At 35.5% G+C, this 19,983-nt stretch overlaps 1 protein-coding gene across 4 annotated transcripts in view; it reads right to left on the bottom strand.

Annotated features, from left to right (window-relative positions):
• VEGFC (vascular endothelial growth factor C) overlaps nt 1-19,983 on the bottom strand; it is a 261,273-nt gene that overhangs the window by 82,540 nt on the left and 158,750 nt on the right. The window lies entirely within an intron of this gene.

A 19,983-nucleotide genomic window follows, 5' to 3' on the forward strand; every position in this document is an offset into this window, starting at 1 on the left:
GACACAGCAGGTCAAAGCACAGGATTGAAGCCAGAGAGCCATACTCCAGGATGCAAAACTCATCTAAACCACAGATATGGCATTACTGGTTTGAGTTCAAACATGGCAAAACTCTCAGAAGCATCACAGACTACTGCAGAAACAGAGGTCTTCTGCAGCATGTTAATAAAACTCACCTGACAATATCCATTTCAACACCCAAGTGTCATGCAAAGAGCATCTGTCAGTAACTAGATCACAAAACAAGATGAAACACAATGTTCATGCTGTGCCATCATAGCATCAGCTGGCTTCGTCATTTCCCCAGTTCTCTTTGCACCCTCGTTCTGTCCTTTCCTTTCCCCAATTCACAGAACTTCCATCCTGGAGTCAAATATTTTTATGCAAGAAAGCACTTCCACTGACTACTTTGTATATCAAGTTTAAAGTGTCATAATTGAAAGCTTGTAATCATAGTCACAGCACCTTAAGTCAAAGTCCGATCATAAGGTTTCTCAGTTTTAACCTGTTCACTTGCTTTCTCTGTGATACTGTACGGTATCTTCTAAGTACAAACGAGTGAATATGCCATTGGCTAAGGGGTCACTTTTTAAGGTTTTTCCTCATTTTAGGCTGCGTCTTTTTCAGTCCCATAAAAGATGGCTAATATAAAGGTTTACTGATTAAAAATCTGTTCTCCTTTCCTCACCACCGAGTGATTAGTATTCCTTTTCTCATCTTCAAATTAAGCAGAAAATATTATAATGTTGAGATTATTTAATAAATTTAACTTATATGAAAATGCCCAAATAAGGCCTACAGGACAATTAATTTAAAGTTTTAAGTGAAATTAATACAGTGGCAATGAACTGATCTTCTAAATATAAATGAAAAAAGAGATATCCGTAATAGTGCAGAAATACAGTTTTAGGTCTGGCCATGTTATGTTTTAAAGGCAATGATAGCTCCTGTTGACAAACAAAGGAAATCGTTGATGTAAACCATAAGATTCCTTCAAATGAATTCTCTCAGTGTTGTTTTAAAATTACATTAAAAAAAATCCAGATCCCCTTTAATTAAGTTGGTGTAACATACATCTGTCAAGCACGTTCCTCTTCTGAGTCTAGACATACCTGAAATGCTCCTTATACATCCTGCTTCTGAAATGTGGATGTGTTTCAATAATTGTTTTCTATCCGTAATCATTAGCAGTAGGAAGACTCAGGGAGGAGCCACTCTAAGAAATGTGAGCTGAGACTGGGGAATTAAAAAGTGTCAATAGCAGCAAAAAAGTCAGTAGCGTGCTCTTGCAATTTGGTCTGTTTACTTATTGTAGAGTTTGCTTATTTTAGAACTTTCAAGGCTAAAACACCAAGTTGTTGAATGTTTTCTTTTGTCATTTCAGGTCTCCTTATATTTAAACTTTAGCTAGTCATAGTTTTGCATTTGATTCAAAACACTCTTGCATTTTCTCCTTAAATAGACACATAGAGGCATGTTCAAGAGATTTAAAAAAAAAGTCCTGGTTTGCTTTTGGTTTAACACACAGTCATCAGTGCTTAATAGTGAGTTTGAGTAGGATTATTTTTAATGTAACACTCAAAGATGGACAATGATGTTGTTCCTAAGTGCTGCAACTCAAACAAATACGGAAGCACCATTCTGGAGTTGTTCCAAAAGACGAAGGTACCCTGTAAACCTCAGCTCTTGGTCCCCCTAAACAAACAGCTCTCCCATATTTCCTCCAATGCTTACAAGTGTGAAAAAAATGTTTGGATACCAATCAGTGCCTTAAATATCAAAGCCCTACATAAGATACTACAAAAGAGCTTAATATATATATATAGAACAACAACAAATTTCAGATTCAGTATCAAACTACTAAAACAGCAGAGTCACTAATGAATCTTCTGCCCATTGAATCTTTTGGTCTCAAGTTTTACTACACATTTCTTACCATATTGCTTGATGTCTCTTACCGACTTTGAAAAACTATAGTCCTATGGAAGGCTACTGAAAAATGATGACACGGTGGATTTCAGGTTACAGTCTGCTTCTTTCCTCAAACTCTCTTGTTTATAGAAAACATACATAGGATTTATGGTAAACATTTAGGAGTACTGCAGTTTTACTAACTGTATGCATAATGGCCTTATTCATTCCTCACAAGCGAATTTAAAAGCATAATTTTTTTTATATGGGCCCACATTAGTATTTTCTTGTATGACCCTAGAAAAGGATCTAGGCATGGTGGCTTGAAAGTCACCTGAAGCAACTGAAATCTTTCCCCTGACTTTGATCAGGCGTCTTCTCTGTAGAACACAAACCATGGGAAACTGTTCTATGCCAAACCCCCAGCTAGGGGCTCTGAAACGTAGCTTTATGCATTCATTCTCCCTAAATGTATTGCCAAGATGAATAACTTCAGTTCAATGAGAAAGATGTCACTGCTGCAAAATTGTTTTCTGCAATGCTTAGCCTAACAACTTGGACTCTTTTATTATCTGGGAATTTTGCTTTCTTTTGGTGGTGCCTCTTGAAAATTAATTAATAAGAGAAGAATCTTTATTCTTCAGCCCTTTGATAGTGGTTGATATTCAGGGCTTACAGGATTATTGGGCTTTCTTTGTTCTCAGGGTCCTCTTTCTAAACTTAAAATCAAGACTGTTGGCATGTGACATTAGAATTCCCCAATGATACAGACTGGACAACTGCATTAGCATAAAATCCCTGCAATCTCTGCTCTATTAAAGGGGGCTGGTAGAATTTAAAAATGGGCAGCACCAGGCAGCACCTCAAGAAAAGTTTTTGAATTCACCAAAGCAAGCTATGTATCTCTAAAGTTGCTCTAAATTTGAATGGAGAAAGCACTAGCACACATTTTATTCGGCTGTCTTATATAAGGATCTTTCTCTTCACTATAGTTTTTTTCCTCTCATGATGTAATGTCTCACACAAGAATCGGTATGCAGAGAATATTGATTTAACTTCCTATAAACCAATTAATCTCTCCACAGAGCAACGTTGTTCCTAGTTATAACCTCTGACTATAAACAATAAAATGACTGATCATAAGTTTATGCTGCCTCTTAAGTGAAAGCTGTGTACAATCTAAACTGTGGATAACTGAAGCCACATCACTATATAAATAAATTTAGATTCATCAAAACATTAGGATTTAGCAGCACACCACCACTGTGCATACAAACACATAATACATAATGCATACCTTCTAGCAGTATTCTTCAAAGCAGCAATCTTATGAGATGCAGAATGTGCTCAGAATCTTTATTCCCTGATCACAGTTATAAATTCCTTTAGAATGTAACAGAACAAAACAGTCTTAAAACAAACTATTTCTGTAAAGAGGTGCAGTTTCTATTACCTCTGTTCTTGCAGAGAGGTATCTCTTCTCCACTTGTGTACTATGCTGCATCTCCCTTTCTCCTCAGCACTTCTGGGGTTCTGTTCTATATTTTGGCAATTCTGGAAACTAGGAATATGCCATACCCTTCAAATTCAAATTGCTGAAGTTTAAAATTTTGGAAAAAAGGGTTTTCAAATAGTTTTGAGACAGGTTATCATTTCCAAGCCCTGAACGCTGTGCAATGTATTATTACTGATTATGATCCTCATTTTTGCTTATTATTTAACAGATTTTCCATACCAAAGTCAATTCTCCTCCTACATTTTTTTAATAACAGCCTTTTACATATTTGAATACTTATACCCTTCTTACTCTGTCATCTCATTTTAGATGAAATACTATCAGTTTTCTCAACCTGTCTTTATACATTTTGTTTTCTAATGCTCTGCTTACTCTTATATCTGTCCCTGGGATACTCTTTAATTGATCCAGGTGTTCTTTGAAACATGCTGCCCAACACTGAGAAAGGGTACTTCAAAATCAGCCTGAGCAGAAAAAAATGATTATTTTATTTTTATTTATTTTATTTATTTTTTTTAAATAGAGACATTTTTCTGCTTATCTGTTCCTATATGGTATTTGCCTATTAGGCAGATTCATGTTTATCTTGTGATCCGCAACTCCTGGATGTTTTTCCTCAGAAGTTCTACTCAGCCAAGTGTGCCCTTCTCTACAGCTGTAGATCTGACTCTTCTAGCTTAAGCGGAGCAATTCACATTTCCCTACAGAACTACATCCATTGTCTCCTAATTTTTTCAGCCATTATTCGACTTTATCAAAATTCTTTCAAATTTTAAGCCTGTCTACTCTACACGCTTAGCTTGATGTTGTCTGTAAATGTAAAGTTATTGTCTGTTCCATCAATGCCGCCCGTGATTCCTCGTGGTCAGCAAAATCATTATTAGTGAGTTATAGATTGCACAATTTGGCCAAAGTTCTGAACTTCCCTCCTGAGGTGCTCATTCAGACTGCACGTTTTGGTTCAGCCCATTTTACTGATTCAGAAACCCAAAATGCCAAACTCCGGGGACATTCACATCTGACATTCTTGCTTAGTTCCGCCTTCATTTTTCAGATGAGGAGATTGCTTGACAATAGTGGCAGAGTGGTTTAAAAGTGAAAAAAGAAAGGTTTGTGGGTTTGTTGGTGTTTTGGTTTGATACATCACGTAGTGAACTTCTGCAATTTCTTACTGCCAAAGTTAGTGGAGGCAGGCAGGACCATTAGGATGAAAGAGGGATTAGACAAATTAATGGAAAACAGGATCATAAATAGATACTAAAAGAAATAGGTAAGGATAGAGGAATACTGCCCAGCATCCCTAACTGAATAAGTATAGATGCTGGAAAAGTGCGAGGTGAATGCAGCCAGTCATGTGTGTTCTCCCTAAACTGTTGGGGACAAGAACACTGGTCTAGATAGAGAGTCTAGATGGACAGGTTGCCTGAGCCAATAGGGCATTTCTCATATTTTGAGGGAAACTGAATCAATTTCTCACTGATTCAGATCCAAACCACAAAGTAAATTTCTTCTTGTCTTTCAGTCTCATGTTCAGACCACATATACTCAGTCATAACAAAAATACTTATTTTTACACATCAGTATTGCACCAGAAGTCAGTCTAACAGATAGGGTTAGAAGCAAACACACAGGAAATCTGTAAAAAATTCTTTATACTTTACAATGAAATGAATAGAGTGCTGTTGCCATCGCAGTTTAAACTAGAATTAATCACTCCATCTTAAAAAGGAGAAAAAAAAAGCTAAACCGAAAGACTTACATCTGTCTTTTGTACACATATCATAGAAAAAAAATGTAAGAAGTGGGGTTTTTTAAACAAATAATAAAATAAAGCAGAATAAAATATACATACCAATCCTCTGCCAGGAAGTTACCATTACTAATATTGAAAAGGTTCTTTTTGAATTGGCACTAGGCATAACTTGGTCGCTATGAAGGTTTTGTTCTCTACTAAACTATTGCTTAAGAAAAAACATAGAGCTTTTTGGAGGAAACATGTTATATATTATGCTGATTCAAGAGTGCTATTGTTGCTATCAGACCTAAGGATATATCCTGGGCATAAAACCAGAAGGATGAGGAACCATAATCTGTAAGAATTCAAAATTCAATCCCTAACCCTTTAATTTTCCAAAAGACAGACAGAGACACGCAGAGAGAGAAAAGTAATGACAAAGAATTAAAGAACAAAGGAACATTGATATGCAGATTGCATCAGAGGCCACAAGTAAATCCTTCCATCACTGGCTGGCAGGAAATTTCATTTTCCTAAGCACATAAAATATAGGTTGGGTGAACAGATCCTAGTTCCCTGTGATGCAGTGAAATCTATGCTAATTAATGAATATGTTTAATAGGAGATATTCTTAGATCAGCGCATGACTGTTTCCTCCTTTCAGCCCAACCTGTTAATCCCTCTCCTCTAGCCAGTCTCTTGTTGACTTTCAGCAGCACTTCAGGCTAGGCGAGGCAGCTGGTGCACAGGATGTGGAACCAGATCATCTCCTAGCCAAAGCAGCCTTGGGCACAGCACATCCATGGCCATTTGGCTTGCTTATCTCTTTGTAACTTGAATTTAAGCAGCTACTGCCAATCTAAAAAGCAGGCAGCATGCTGTGCCTAATCTATTTTAGAAATTCCTATCTCACCACAAACCTACAGCTATACTCCCCAGGGACACTTCGACTAATCTGTCCCAGCATAAAACTCCTGAGTGCAAAGGGTAGAGCAACAGACCATTTTCAGTAGCAGATTCCAGCTGTGGAACTCAACCTAATCTCTATTGATAATGAATTTAAGTCTGAGCGTATTCAAAACTAAAAAACTATCCCAGCCTCCTTGCAGTGATGGCATCTTTCCAGGGCAACCAGCAGATGAGGACAGAGGAAGGAGGAGGGAAAAAGAATAAAGACAAGCATAAAAAATGCTAAAACTTGCTGATATTTTATTTAAAAAATAGGTTCAAATATATGGATTGGTATATTAAAATAATTTTCAGAGATGTACAGGAGTCATATTTTCTTACTTTCTCTGTTTTAAAATTTTGGGTGGTCATAAAAGCCAGCTTTGTCATCACCTTTGCTTTGGTGCCAGGTTTTGTTTTTCCTCCCTAATGCCCCAGCAAGTTGGGCGTAATTGTAGTGTAGTCAATCTGTGTAATTATACGGCCACTCATGGCTATGCCACCTAAACAGGCTAGAGAAAAGTCTGGGCCATACATCCATTCTAATTTTCTATTCCTTTGAGATGGTGACAGTCAGGAGCAGTCCCTGTACTTCCAAAGTGCCGTGCAGTCAAGGAAAATGCTGGTGATGGGTTCTGCGTGGTGATGGGTCAGCTGTTGAGGTCTAGTGAAATCCCAGCCTGTGGGACACCACTGCCCCTCACTGCAAAGGCAGCTACAGCAGAGTAGATATGAACTACACTCTAGCTTTTACAGAGGTTTTACACTTCTGAGGGATTGCACATGCAGAAGTCTGTGCTGCATATTTGGTGCTCTCAGGTTACCTTGACTAAATCTGTAACTCTTACAATGAGTGTAGATGTTTATTTTTGGATCTTTGGAGTTTGAGTATTCTAGCTGATAAAATTATACAAAAGTTAAAATAGTCCAGAGTTCCAGGCAGTTCTGAAGTGAGTGTTGATCTCCTGATAGGCTAATTTTATAGTCTACAGTCTTGCACTGAAATCTTCAAAGCGGCCATAGGGAATTAGGCGCAATTATTAATTGTAATTAAATCCTCTTATATCTTAATAGACTCCTTTCAAATCTCATCTGATTTTTAAGTGATTTTTTTGACAGGTTATTCTTGTTCTTATCTAAGTATATTCATAACTGATTCCAAAAGGACAAGACTCTTCCTCACTCAGATGGGAAAGAGACATATTCATATAGTGATATTAAGAGCAGGGCTTGAAAATTATTTGTGTTTTAAAAATGTGGAGAAAAATATATTTGCTTTTCTTCCAAACAGAACTTCAAAGTCTGGAGGTTACAGAATAGTAGTTTCATGGGTTTTTTGGATGTTTATCATGTGACATTGTTTAGTAAAACTGTGTAGCAGATGCCTCATAAAATAATAGTGCTCAGTGCCAATATAATAAAACAACTTCTGGAGTTCAATCTACTCTCAGTCAAGGTCAAAAAAAGCTGGGACTAAATTCACCGAGTTTTCAAAAGCTTACCCTGAATATACATTATCATGGTTCATAATTAAGAAAGCTCATTTCAACAGTCAGCTTCATGTTTGCACAGCAGTGGGAGTAATTATAAGACTACTCATTCTTTCAGGTTGGCTTGAACACTTGACCTTATAAGCAAACTCCCTTTTATTTTCTCTCCTAAGATGCAAAACTAAACCATTTAATTTTAACAAAACACTGAGCTGTCAGCTTGACATTTCAAAGCACATTTAACTGCTTTCTTTCAGTAAAAAAATCTATTTCTATATAGGTAATTATTTCTACTAATTTTTATCATGCAAAGATTTATAAATGCCAAAGTTCCTGCTTGCTTGATCTCTTCTTCATTTCACCAGTTGAACTGTTTTTGTTCCAGCCTCCACAATGCAAAGAAATCTCCAGATTCATGGCAATGCCAGGATGCCTTGAGGGCACAGTTGCCTTGATATTCCTCTTACCTCATGCCAGCATTCAGCAACTCACAAGGGACCAAAGAATGTGAAACCCAAAAGAAGAATTACAATTGTTCTCAACTCTAGTTGTGTGGGCAGATTTTTCAACTAACTGCACCTAGAAAAAATAAAAATACATAGAACAGGATCTCACTTAACTTTAGCCATCTCAGATTTAAGGTTCTGAAGTCAACTATTTACTTTTCCATTACAGGCAATGAAGAAAGATAGGGCCCTTTCAAAGGGCAACTCATTCTCCTTTTTTGAGGCACTTATTTTAGGATAGCCTTTACAACGTGTTTTCTCTCTGTTGATGACAGACCTCTGTTGATGACTGTATGCCTAACTTTGAGACTTCTACGGTTAGGGACAATAAGTCGCACACTGAGAATCTATATCCTAAAATTTGTCCCTGTGGAGCCCCAATGCTATAAAGAGGTATGCAAGAAATATATTAAGGGGGGGAGCAGAGGGAAAGTAAGCAAATAATTAAATCCATGAAATTAGCATCTAACTTGATAATAAGACTTTCAAAATGGAGCAAAGGTAATAATGGCATACTTCAACAAATAGTAGGAGTGCTTGATTGTAGCATGGATTGAAAATAAACTCCTTTTTAAACAACTGATGACTGAATTACTTTCTGCTTAGATTTTAGATTTATTTCTTATTCATTATTTTTAGCTAACTCTTTTTTGAACAAAAATTAAAAGGCATGATAAATATAGTCATTTTTAGACATGACCAAATACAAATTCAGTAGATTTTACTGGAAAATTATGAGATTAGTGAATGGGAAATAAAGGAAAAAAAATCAGAGTGCAGTTGGCTGAAGTCCATCTAAAAAGGTATACAGTGAAGCTAATATCAAATTAGGAGATGGTTAGTGAATTTCTATAAGGTCTACTGTTATTTACTATCTTTACTAAAGTTTTGCAATTTCTTTTTTTAACATTTGTAATAATTACAAATAGAGTTTAAAAAAGCTTGGGATAACAGAGCTATTTCTGGTAATTCTGAGGAACTATTAAGCATTCTTCATATTTAGACATTATAGAGGCTGAGAATAAAGAATTATATACAGTAGTAAAAGAAAGATCATTTTTATTTTGAAAAATTAAAACTCCTTAGTTTTTATTATAGAGAAGTTTTCCTGAGAGATCTATGATAGGACACAAAAAAGAAAGTGTAGACAAAGTGTAAACAATTATAAAGATGATTCATTGCTTTGTAAGAGATTGGAAAACTATTACATAATAATTGCAAGATCCTATTTGCAGTATACATCTTAACATACCAGCTGGGAAATAACACAGTCAACGATGGCATATTTTCATTAACTTTTTTCATTGACTTTCATTTAACATTATATTAATAACAAAATAAATTATTATTTGTGCTGTAAAGAGTGCTTGGTATTCTACAAAGTATGTTAGAAAGTAGGTTACTGATTAAATAAAGACAATCACATTTTAGACACAAGGGTTGATAAAGAAACTTAAAAAGTTGAAATGCAGGAAGGTAGAGACAAGGGATAGATTCTAGGTTAGAAAAGAAGGAAAGCATAGTTTTCCTTTGATAAGGATGAAATTTTTAAAAGATTTCTTTTTTAATAGAGATTCAATCTTAAAAATTTCTAATTTTCAAATGCTGCGATTACTTTTTCAGGGAAAATGGGTATAGACTTAGTAGTTCCTTCCAAGGAATCCAAAAGTTCACGCTGTAGACTTTTAAGAGCATAATTATACCTGAAAGTTCTTCAAAACATGATAATGGGGCCTCATGTTTCTTGTTTCTCAAAGACTACAGCTCAAAAGGTTCTCACTTTGCCTGCCTAGAAACAAATAAAAAATCCTGCTTTTTTAGCCGCCAATCTTATATACTCGTATATAAGTATACGAGTATACTTATATAAGTATATATACTTATATACTCTTATATAAAAATGAGTTTGGCGCTTCCTAGTCTCTTATACAAGACCACTTTGTGAGAGAAACTTTGCTAGCAATTTTGCTGATGATTCATGTGTTACACATAGGTCCATCTTACTCTCCCATGGCTCCTTTACTTTCTCCAGGAATAACGCATTCAAAATATTCTATTTAGCAAAGTGAGCAGACATTGCTCAATAAATAAAGGGTAAAGGAAGAATATATCATATTTATAGGTTCATTTTTGGTCATAAGCTCATACAAAGCCTTTTAGATGATATCAGAGATAAACATCATTGCTAACAGCAAGTATTAAAATGTAACGACACTATTTTTTTTCCCCTTCAGACAAGACTTAGAATATTGTCCCACCTCCCCTGCAAAGAAAAAAGAAAAAAACCCTGGGAGGTGCTAACCCAGTTTGCTCATTGAAGTCACCACAGCATGGCTTGAAGACGTGAAAAATAAAGAATTTTGTAATTGTTTGTGAGTAAAATGCTTTCTACGTTTATCATCTTTGAAATACAGATACTTGAGACAAAGTACATTTCTGCATGTCTGACTTGTCACAGAAGAACACTTTTGATTCAAAAGCATAACTCGGATCATCACTGATCCTGTAAACAGTTATACACATGACTGATTATACGCACAGATCAAGTCTATGAGGGCTATTGTGAAGAATGTTTTCAAGAAGAGTCTCAGAATTTCATGAGTCACTGAAGCCTGACTTACAGAGTTTCTTTACTTGCATAGTGCTAGGGCATTCCCTGCATTTTGCATGCATTATAGGATGGTATTTCAGCAAATCACCCATGTGGAAACTCACCACAAGCTGATCCCTTTAAATTATAACCATAAATATGGTTCTAACTGAAAAACAGCACGATTACTCCTTTGTATATATCACAAGAAGGAAATTGGTGAAAATAAGACAACTTTGTTCCAGGTATTCTTTCCTGTATAACTCAATAGCAATTATTTTACATAAGCAGTCTGACTTTCAGAAGTGTCAGGTTTTAGTGAGAGCTATTAAAGTTCAGCATCTCTGAACACCACACTTGGGCTTCTCTAACATTTGGAAATTCTGCCCAGCACCTCTATACGCACTCTCATTGCAAACTGTAAATGTCTTCCTATAGATGAGGAAATGGTATATTTATCCACCCTAAGCTTCTTGTTCAATAAAAAAAAAAATGCAAGCCATCCCTTCAGTGCTTAGTTACAGGAAAAAAATTTGCAACTGAATTAATAGCAGGAGAGGAAAGAGAGCTAACTGCAGTACAGTTTCCATGCGAGGGCATTACACTTGTGAAGCACTGTACTTTTAGTATCTACTTAGAACACTGAGTTTCTGTTACAAAATTATGAGCAGAAAATATTTTCACTAAAGAAACTGTTCTCCTGAATTTAGTTGTTCTGCCACACAGTAAACTTCATAGCCTATATATATATTTACTATAATATGCATATGATATATAGAAGTAGCACATAACCTGCTTTTTCTATCAACTGTAGAGGTATAACCTGTTTGATTTTTGTTAAATTAAGAAATTGCTAACATTTACCATTTCTTCCATCTACATGAGGTAGTATTCTAGGAAGCTGCAAAGACTGTAGTTACGTTATGATATCTATTATGTATTCTTACCTCATCAAAGCAAAAAAACTGCATCAAGCATCACGTTCTATTAGTCACAGAGATTTGATTCTATCTAATCTTACTTTGTAAGAGTTTATAAGTTTGGCTGGAAAGCCATTATAATGTTGAATACTGTTGATGAAGCCTTAGCTAGTCAGCATATGCAACAGAAGTTCTTGCATGAGAATCGGCTCAGCAAAACTATGCGACATGAAAGGGCAGCCGGGCCTGTGGCCGCTGCTCTCCAGTTAAGTAAAATGAATAAAAAGCGAATTTACGAGGAGCTGTCAATTCTGAAACATCTCAGTTCAGCATGATTTCACCAAATATCAAATGGAAGAGGCTAATCTTGTTTTCTAGACACTTAAATCCCATTTTCCCAGGCAGATTTACCCCCTGCTTTGTCTAAATGTGTCTTAAACAGAATATCTTATTCTGAAGTTTGGTTGTTTTTTTTCTTTTTTTTTTTTTTTTTGCACAACAGACACAATAGCATTGAATACATCAGTGTCACAGTTATTGTTTCCAAAGATTAGACATAAGGCAGCAAGACAGCTATTGAAAGTAGAAAGCCTGTCACTAATATTCTTACAATACATTTATACTTTATGAAAATATTTACTTATACTTGAATACCAAAAATTTTGAGCTTGTGATCTTTACATACTTTTAAATATAATCATCCTGCCATGGTAGAAAGCAATACAAACATTTATTAGGTTTGCTGGGGCCTATAAGTTTTATTTGTCAATTATTTTTTTGGCCTATGTTTAAATAAGGGATTGACAGGAGTACACTTTTATTAATATTTGGGGAATGTTTTGTATACAAAAGGCATCCTGCTGTTCAGTCACTCATATACATGCTACCAGAATATTTAACATTACGTAAGTAAAACTTACATGTTTTGGTAACTGGCAGTTACCAAAATGATGTTTAAGATGGACTAAGAGGACAAGGCTAGACAGGTTGTTTTCCTTCTGTTAAAAACAGGACTAGTGTTTTCTAATCGCAACCATTGGAGCAGGCAAACAAACTAACAGACAGCTATATTCCTTAGGAATTATTTAGATCTGTTTTCGTAAAAAAAAGCCCCCACACACCTCCTTCCCCAAATTCCTCCTCCTCCAGATCAAGTGTACAGCTTAATGCAGTGTTTTATCTTACTATGTTGGGGAACAGGAACATTAATACCAGTTACTATGTAACAAGGTAAATTGACTCTAACACCATGATTTTTCTCTGCAGATATCCAAGATTTACTACACTACGATTTTTTTTTTTTTTTTTTTTTTTTTTTTTTTTTTTTTTAGGAAGTGAAATAATTTCTCTTTGAACCTATTATGATCACAAATTTGTAAGGTGATTTAGCAGTGTTTACAAAGCCATAAAACTTCATCAGATGCAGGGAAATCATACTAGCTTCTATAAAAGCTCAAACAATAAAGTTACAGATGACTAGCAGGAACCTGCAGCATGCCACGATAGAGCCTGAACCAAAAATACAAAACTACACATCACCAAGTTTCTACTATTTGGTATCACATAAAATGTCATCTTTTCTGAAACTTCAGCTCTTATATAATCTAGTCCCATGCTCCAAACTTACACAAAAACACTTCTCATTTCTGTTAACAGGTATGTGTGGTTACATAACAGAGTACAAGATAAATAGGTATTGAGAAAGATGCTGAGTTTCTAACACTTATTTTCAGGGGTAGTGGATAAGTTCAAGAGCTGTAAGAAAAATAATTGCACATTGAGTCATTTTAATAAAGTTGCTTTGACCAGACAAAAAAAAAAAAAAAAGTGATGCAGTAAAACAAGGCACATTGAAAGGAACAGAATTTCGTTATGCAGTGTAATGAAGTGTATAATTTAGTGTTGTCAAGATGATGTAATCCCACAGTCCAGCAATGTTTGGTGTTGATTCTTAAATCAAATTCTCTGAAATTAATAGGGATTTGGGATAAAAACTGTCTGTGAAAAGTAGGGAAAAATGAAAGGAAAAAAGCAATAAAAACGATTAGGGTAGATCAAAATAGGAGAACCAGTGAACTAGTAAAGAAAATTCTCAATAAAATGTAATCTCAGTTAAGACAAAAATACAAACCACCAGCAGGTGACAGATGAAAAATTTTTCTATTAAAAAAAAAAAAAAGAATTAAAACAACTATTTCATCTCCCTTATGGCCATGGTATTGTAAGTTAAGTTGCTAATGAATGAGAACTAAGTTAGCAAGAGAGGAGACAACAGATGTAAAGAATTAGATGAGTTATTTAGCTCATATGTAACAGCCATTACTAGAAAGTGCTAGGGAAAAAAAAAAGGGTAGAAAAAAAAAAAAGAAAAGAAAAACAGATGTCCAACAGGATAACTATAAAAACTAAGTAAAATGTTAATGAAGAAAACCAGAAAAGCCCTAAGAGACTCTGAGTTGATATTAAAAAAAAAAAAAAAAATCTATTTTTGATGCAGATATCCAAGTAGCTTCTATCAGCTGAAACTCCTTTATCCACCTGCTGTTGTCTCCTTTAGAGACATGTGGGAAGTTTGTAAAGCTTTCTTCTACAAAAGTCATGTTGTCTCTTCCTCAACCTATCATTTATCCATCTACCCGCTATCCTTTATTTCTGCATCTGTACTTTATCATAGTTTCTGCACTAAATGGCCTGGTGGAGAGGTCACACCCGTAGGCCTTTAGCCTCTCAGCTCTCCCCAGGAGCCCTTTTCAAGGCTTGGCATTACTTTTGTTGCCTTGTAGCGTTCTGGTGCGAAGGCAGTTTTGAGGGGTAAATTACTCAACACATTAGTAATTCAGCAGTTTTGCCCTAACCCACAGGTGATCTGGACCACAGTTAAAAAAAAAAAAAAAAAAAAAAGTGCCAAATTAACAGTAAAGCTGATGAACATCTGCTTTGAAGTGGTATTGATATTTATTAGTACCTAGAAAGTTTCCATTAAAAAATATCTGAGAAAATATAGATGTTAAACCTCCTTGCAGTGATGTAGCTGAAAAGCTGCGTCATAAATGTCATTTGCAGTGGATAAATGAAACTTCAGGAAAGGTTCACAAGTCAGAAGAATGTACTTGCCTAGTCACATAAGTATTCAAATTAAGCAAGCTTGAAGGAGCTGAAAAATTGCAATTTGCATATGCTTGGTAAAGAACTGTTAGCAGTTTGACTTTTTAAATCATAGAAGATTCCATCTACATTTAACATGCTGCATCTCTTCATATGTCCCATATAAAGTTTGGGCAACATATATTCAGAACACCATCTTACGTAATACTGCAGGGACTGTGCAATATCTCTGCAGTTTCTAGCTGCAGGCTTTTTTGGAAAATGGTGCCATTTAAGTTCCAGCTCACAGAGAAAAGTCTCTCTTTAGTGAGTGTTAAACAATGCCTCTTTTGCAAGGGTCAGTGGTGGAGAGTTAGTTCATGACTGTGAAAGACATTATATTCAATCATTACTGGTACAGAGCAGGACCTGACTTTACATAAGAGCACGCCGTGGACCATTCAGCAGGTCTACACAATGAATGATAAAGATTAGAAATCGGATGCATAGCAACAAAAAGCTTACAGAATTCAAAATAATTCGTTTCTTTCTGCTGTGCTCAGCATCTAGCCATACACTGATGGCCAAGGGAATTTTATCTAGGTGTGGATTCAAAATTCAATAATACGCAGTCACTTGATAAAAATTAAAAATTATTTTTCATTATGGAAGTTGAAGAAAGAGGAAAAATTAAAGGTCTTTAATAAAAACATGTGAACTTTTTTTTTTTTTTTTTTTTTGCATAAAGTGTGCATCAGAGGAAACAAGTCTTCAAGATTAATACTAGATTATGATATATCTACATGATGGTAGTAGCGAGCTGATGATTCAGTGTTGAAATTCTGGATAAACATACAAGACTAAAATGTCCATTTATCCTGGACCAGTTGCTCTAGAATTTCAGAAGAACTAATTAGAAATTAATTGACTACTGGAGAACAAATTAATGGACTTAAGCAAAGTTTTATCTGAGCGATTTTCTTTGCTGTTGTCATATAACAAGAGGAGGATACAATAAGGAAAACACACTGTAAATGTATGCTTCCAGCAGGCCACTTGGATCCACTGGGGGAGGGGGAAAACAAACTGATTGTATATGCTTTATTACTGCAGCTCTTGGAGTTTTCCATGACAAGCCTATCTCTCACTATAAACTTACAGATACTACACATGACTACTTCATTTTATTATTTAAATACAAAGATTTTTAAATGATCTTTCAAGAAAAGTGCCTAATTAAAAAAACCAACAGCAAAAAACCCCACTCTGCTATATTGCAAAACCTGCCCTTCCTATGATGTGGTTTAAGTGTTTTCAACATACAAGTCTAACGCTGGAATGACTCATTCTTTTGAGTCTTATCTGACTCATACAGACTGTCCAGAAGGAACATGAGCTCCTTATGAAAGAGAGACATTCATAATTTAGGTCTCCATCATATAGATAAGAAAAGACTCAAAACTGTGTTATAGTACATGAAGGGGGCTATCAACACTATTCCTGCAAGAATCAGAATGGATGCTACCATTCCCGTCTCCTCCTTCCTACGTCTCCCCGCTGGACAATGGACAGCAATGTATATTGAACATCTGTAAGAACAAAGGCAAGAAACGCTTGCAGTGGCACATTGATCTTCTGTGGGCTTACGACGATGTGCTAGTCAGCACGTCAGAGGAAGCTGCGCCTGACTGGCAACTGACAGTGACTTCTGCCAAAGTCATTCAACTGACAGTCATTTCTTGAAAATTATGTTCATAGGCCAAGGCCTGCATATATAAGATAAAATATTCAGTTAAGTTTGTGGTTAAGACATCATTTGTGGCTGCCAGCTCTGACAAGATTTATGCTTTTCAGTTTGAGTGGTCTATTATACCATAAAAGATCATTTTAGGTGCTCTTGGCTTTGACTTAAGGGTTTTGTTAAAGGGCATAGAATTTTTACTGAGCAAATAAGAGGTAGGATACATCTTCAGTCTTGCTGCAAATCTGATATTGCTTTTAGTCCAGGCATTTGGCTTCAGAAAGCTCAAAACAAATGAAAAAAAACAATGGAAGTTATGAAAAATGAATATTTAAACTAGCAGAAATATAAAAGAGCAATGTTCTGAATATTAAAGCAATTAGTAATAAAAATAAAGCATCTACTTGTAAATAGTGTGTTTAACACTGGAACAAAATATCACTACAAGTCTTCCAAGCAGATGTAGAGATCCTTTTTGAAGTAATGTTCTAGCTAAACAAGTTACAAGACTCAAGGTGACAACTCCCTGTAGGCTGTGTTATGTTGCTCAGATCAGATTTAAACCTGGGAACCTAGGCTTGTTGTTTTTCTTTGTTTTTTTTTTTTTAAAAAAAGGTTCCTAGAAGAACAAAATATATACCCGTTAGTTCTACGTGTATTTCTGATCTGATGACATTGCTCTTATGGCTGACAAAACACAAAACATGCTCATAAGGGCCTGAAAGGCACATTATCCTTCTCTCCTCTTAGAAGTTACAGGTGTGTATGTGTTATATTTAATAGTACTTTTTGGCATCAAACTATGCAGCAAAACAGCTATAAAAGAGAAAACATTCATTATTGTTTAAGCCCACAGCAATCAAACTTGTGAGTAATATGGACTGCTAAATAATTTCAGAAAATTCAGTATACTTTAATTATGTTCATCTTACAAATTCATTCTGGATAAAAGCTTTAGCTGTATTAATTATTGAGTTGCCAATTGTGGCTTCCTGTTCTTGCCACATTTCTGCTTCTCCTTTTCAGCTGCCCATCATGGAACATATAGGCAAACACAGTTAATGGATCTATGAGCAGTAAGAACTGAGCTAACAGCCTAACTTGCCCAAGTGAGTAGTCACCAAGTAGGCAATAAGTCCCATTTACTCTTTACTTCTTGATTGGTATTTGTGATGCCTCTGAGGAATCTAACAAAAAGAATTTTGAAGTAAATATTAAAATTATGAATGTCCTATAAATTAAATATAATGAAAAGAACAGTCAGGAGTTTCTGTCATTTTTTTGGAATCATATGGCACAAGATACCAATATATTTAAACATGTTAACCTATAAATTAAGTAAAATTTCCTTGTCATTTCTTCTCGATTACTTGGAAGTTCAAAAAACTAATTACTTTCGGCAAACTTTGTGAGGTACGCAGCAAAATTTTTTGTATAACTCGCTGGAAAGAGTAAATGTGTGTCTGTACCAGGAGATACTGCCAAGGAAGAGTGATTCCCTCCAGCTAATTCTCTCTTTATGCTGAGATGACAGTCATGGAGAGGATGAGGGAACAAACACTTGCAGCCATGATGCCTTCCCTTCTTCTGAATAAAGGGAAATCTCCCCATTGTATGAAGTACAGGCTGGTACGTACTAAGAACATAATCTGGAAGCACTACATCTTATGAGAAAGAGAAGACTTCTTAGACAAATAGATTTGGAGACTGATGATTTTTCTCTCCTCTTGTCTCAAAGCAGTGAAGGAGAACCAGTGCACAGAGACCAAAGGTGTAGGCTAGTGATATGTGTTCAAGAGTGGGTGGCAGAGAAAGAGAGATATTCACTCCTGCTAAAAGTAAGGAAACATTGTCAGTTTATGTTCAGTATGTCATCTACCAAGAGACTTACCTCAGTGGGAACAGGATAGGAAATTATGGTATAGTTATATAATGGATGAAGCGCAGAGCTACAAACAAGACTTTTTAACAATCCTAAAAGAGAGAATCAACTCTCATGGTTGATTCTACAGTAACAACAATGCTTCTATTTGGTTAATTAGTAGAAGACCTGGATGGTGTACTGTTTGCATGGAACAAAATAGAAGACAGAACTACAAGAGTGGAAGCAATTATGAATTGCCTGCCACATCTGTGCAGGCAGTAAAATATTTTGGAACATACCACATAGTCTATGAAGTCCTGTTAAATAGTGTATGAGACACTTCAGAGATATGAAGTGTTGTCAAGACAAAGTCCTAAAACTTACCTTGAAAATCCTCCAATTCTGTAAATGTGGAAAGTTATGAACGTGAATCTGTTACTATCAGGAAATTTCATGAGATGATTTACTATGTATAAATCATTAGTAAATTAAAAAAGAAAAACAGTAATGATAGCATTAAGTAGCAGGCAGTTAGGAAAAGCAAAAAGGTACAGCACTATGTTAGCTCATGAGTTAGTGAACTTCAGTTTACTGGATGTGGCCTCTAGAAGACATAGAAAAGATTTATAGGGATCTGTTGCATACTGCTTCAACCAGAGATTAGAATGATTTACTGCTTAAGTGTCTATGATATATAGAAAAAAACAGTTATTGGGGTGTTCAATTTAGGATATATATGTGGGAAACTTGTACAGTCTATTGTAAATCATTAACATTTCTATAAACTCTAGATAACTTTCTAACTTAAACAGAACCAGGTCCAACATACAATCTTTCCAGGAGATTGCAGATTAAACACTGAGCTGGAAACTGGTGGTTACCTAGGGACCAGTAAGACAGACCTTTTATATTATCGATGAACAGAGGACATTTCCAAGCAACACCCACTCACTCATTCTCAGATATCACATACACAGTACATCAAAAGGACTAATGTTCAATGATCTTGGCGTAATGAGCCAAAGTTAGTAGTTAGGCTAGTAGTACTACTCCCAAGAGACACATGCGCTTATTTGTTATGTGGCCCTGGGAACCCTAGTCTTAAAATGACATATAGTCCTAGTCTTAAAATGACAAATAGCTTTAGAATTATGAATATCTTCCACAGTGCAAAAACAGCCCACATGGCCAACAGACTACTCAACTTTTCTTCTGAATTAAACGTTATTTTAAAGTCAGTGTGACCTGTAAGTGCCCATCCCTTCAGAAGGAATTAATAGTCGGATCTAATCTATGAAGGACTAGGAGCCATGTATAAAAGAGATAAATATTGTCAGCTGTAAAAATTAAAGTTAAGTTGTGACAATCAGTAAACACAGTACTGTAGATGTGACATGCCTATTTCAAAATTACAATTAACTTGTTAATCTTAAATAACTGACTTCATCTTGCATTTTCCATGGAAGACTCTGCTAGTATCTATCATTAAAGCACATTACACTGTGCAGAGAAGAATAATTTACACACTGCATACAGAATAAATCACTCCTGCTCGTCCTTGTAATCCTTGCCTAGTTATTCTTTCATTCTAGGTTCCTCTGTTACCATCCTGTCTTTGCTTGGGTTGGAGCATAAAAATTTCAACAGAACAGAGATCTCTTCTTATCCTAAAGCACTG

This window comes from Dromaius novaehollandiae, chromosome 4 (genome assembly GCF_036370855.1).
Source record: "Dromaius novaehollandiae isolate bDroNov1 chromosome 4, bDroNov1.hap1, whole genome shotgun sequence".
In the NCBI taxonomy this organism is placed as follows: Eukaryota; Metazoa; Chordata; class Aves; order Casuariiformes; family Dromaiidae; genus Dromaius; species Dromaius novaehollandiae.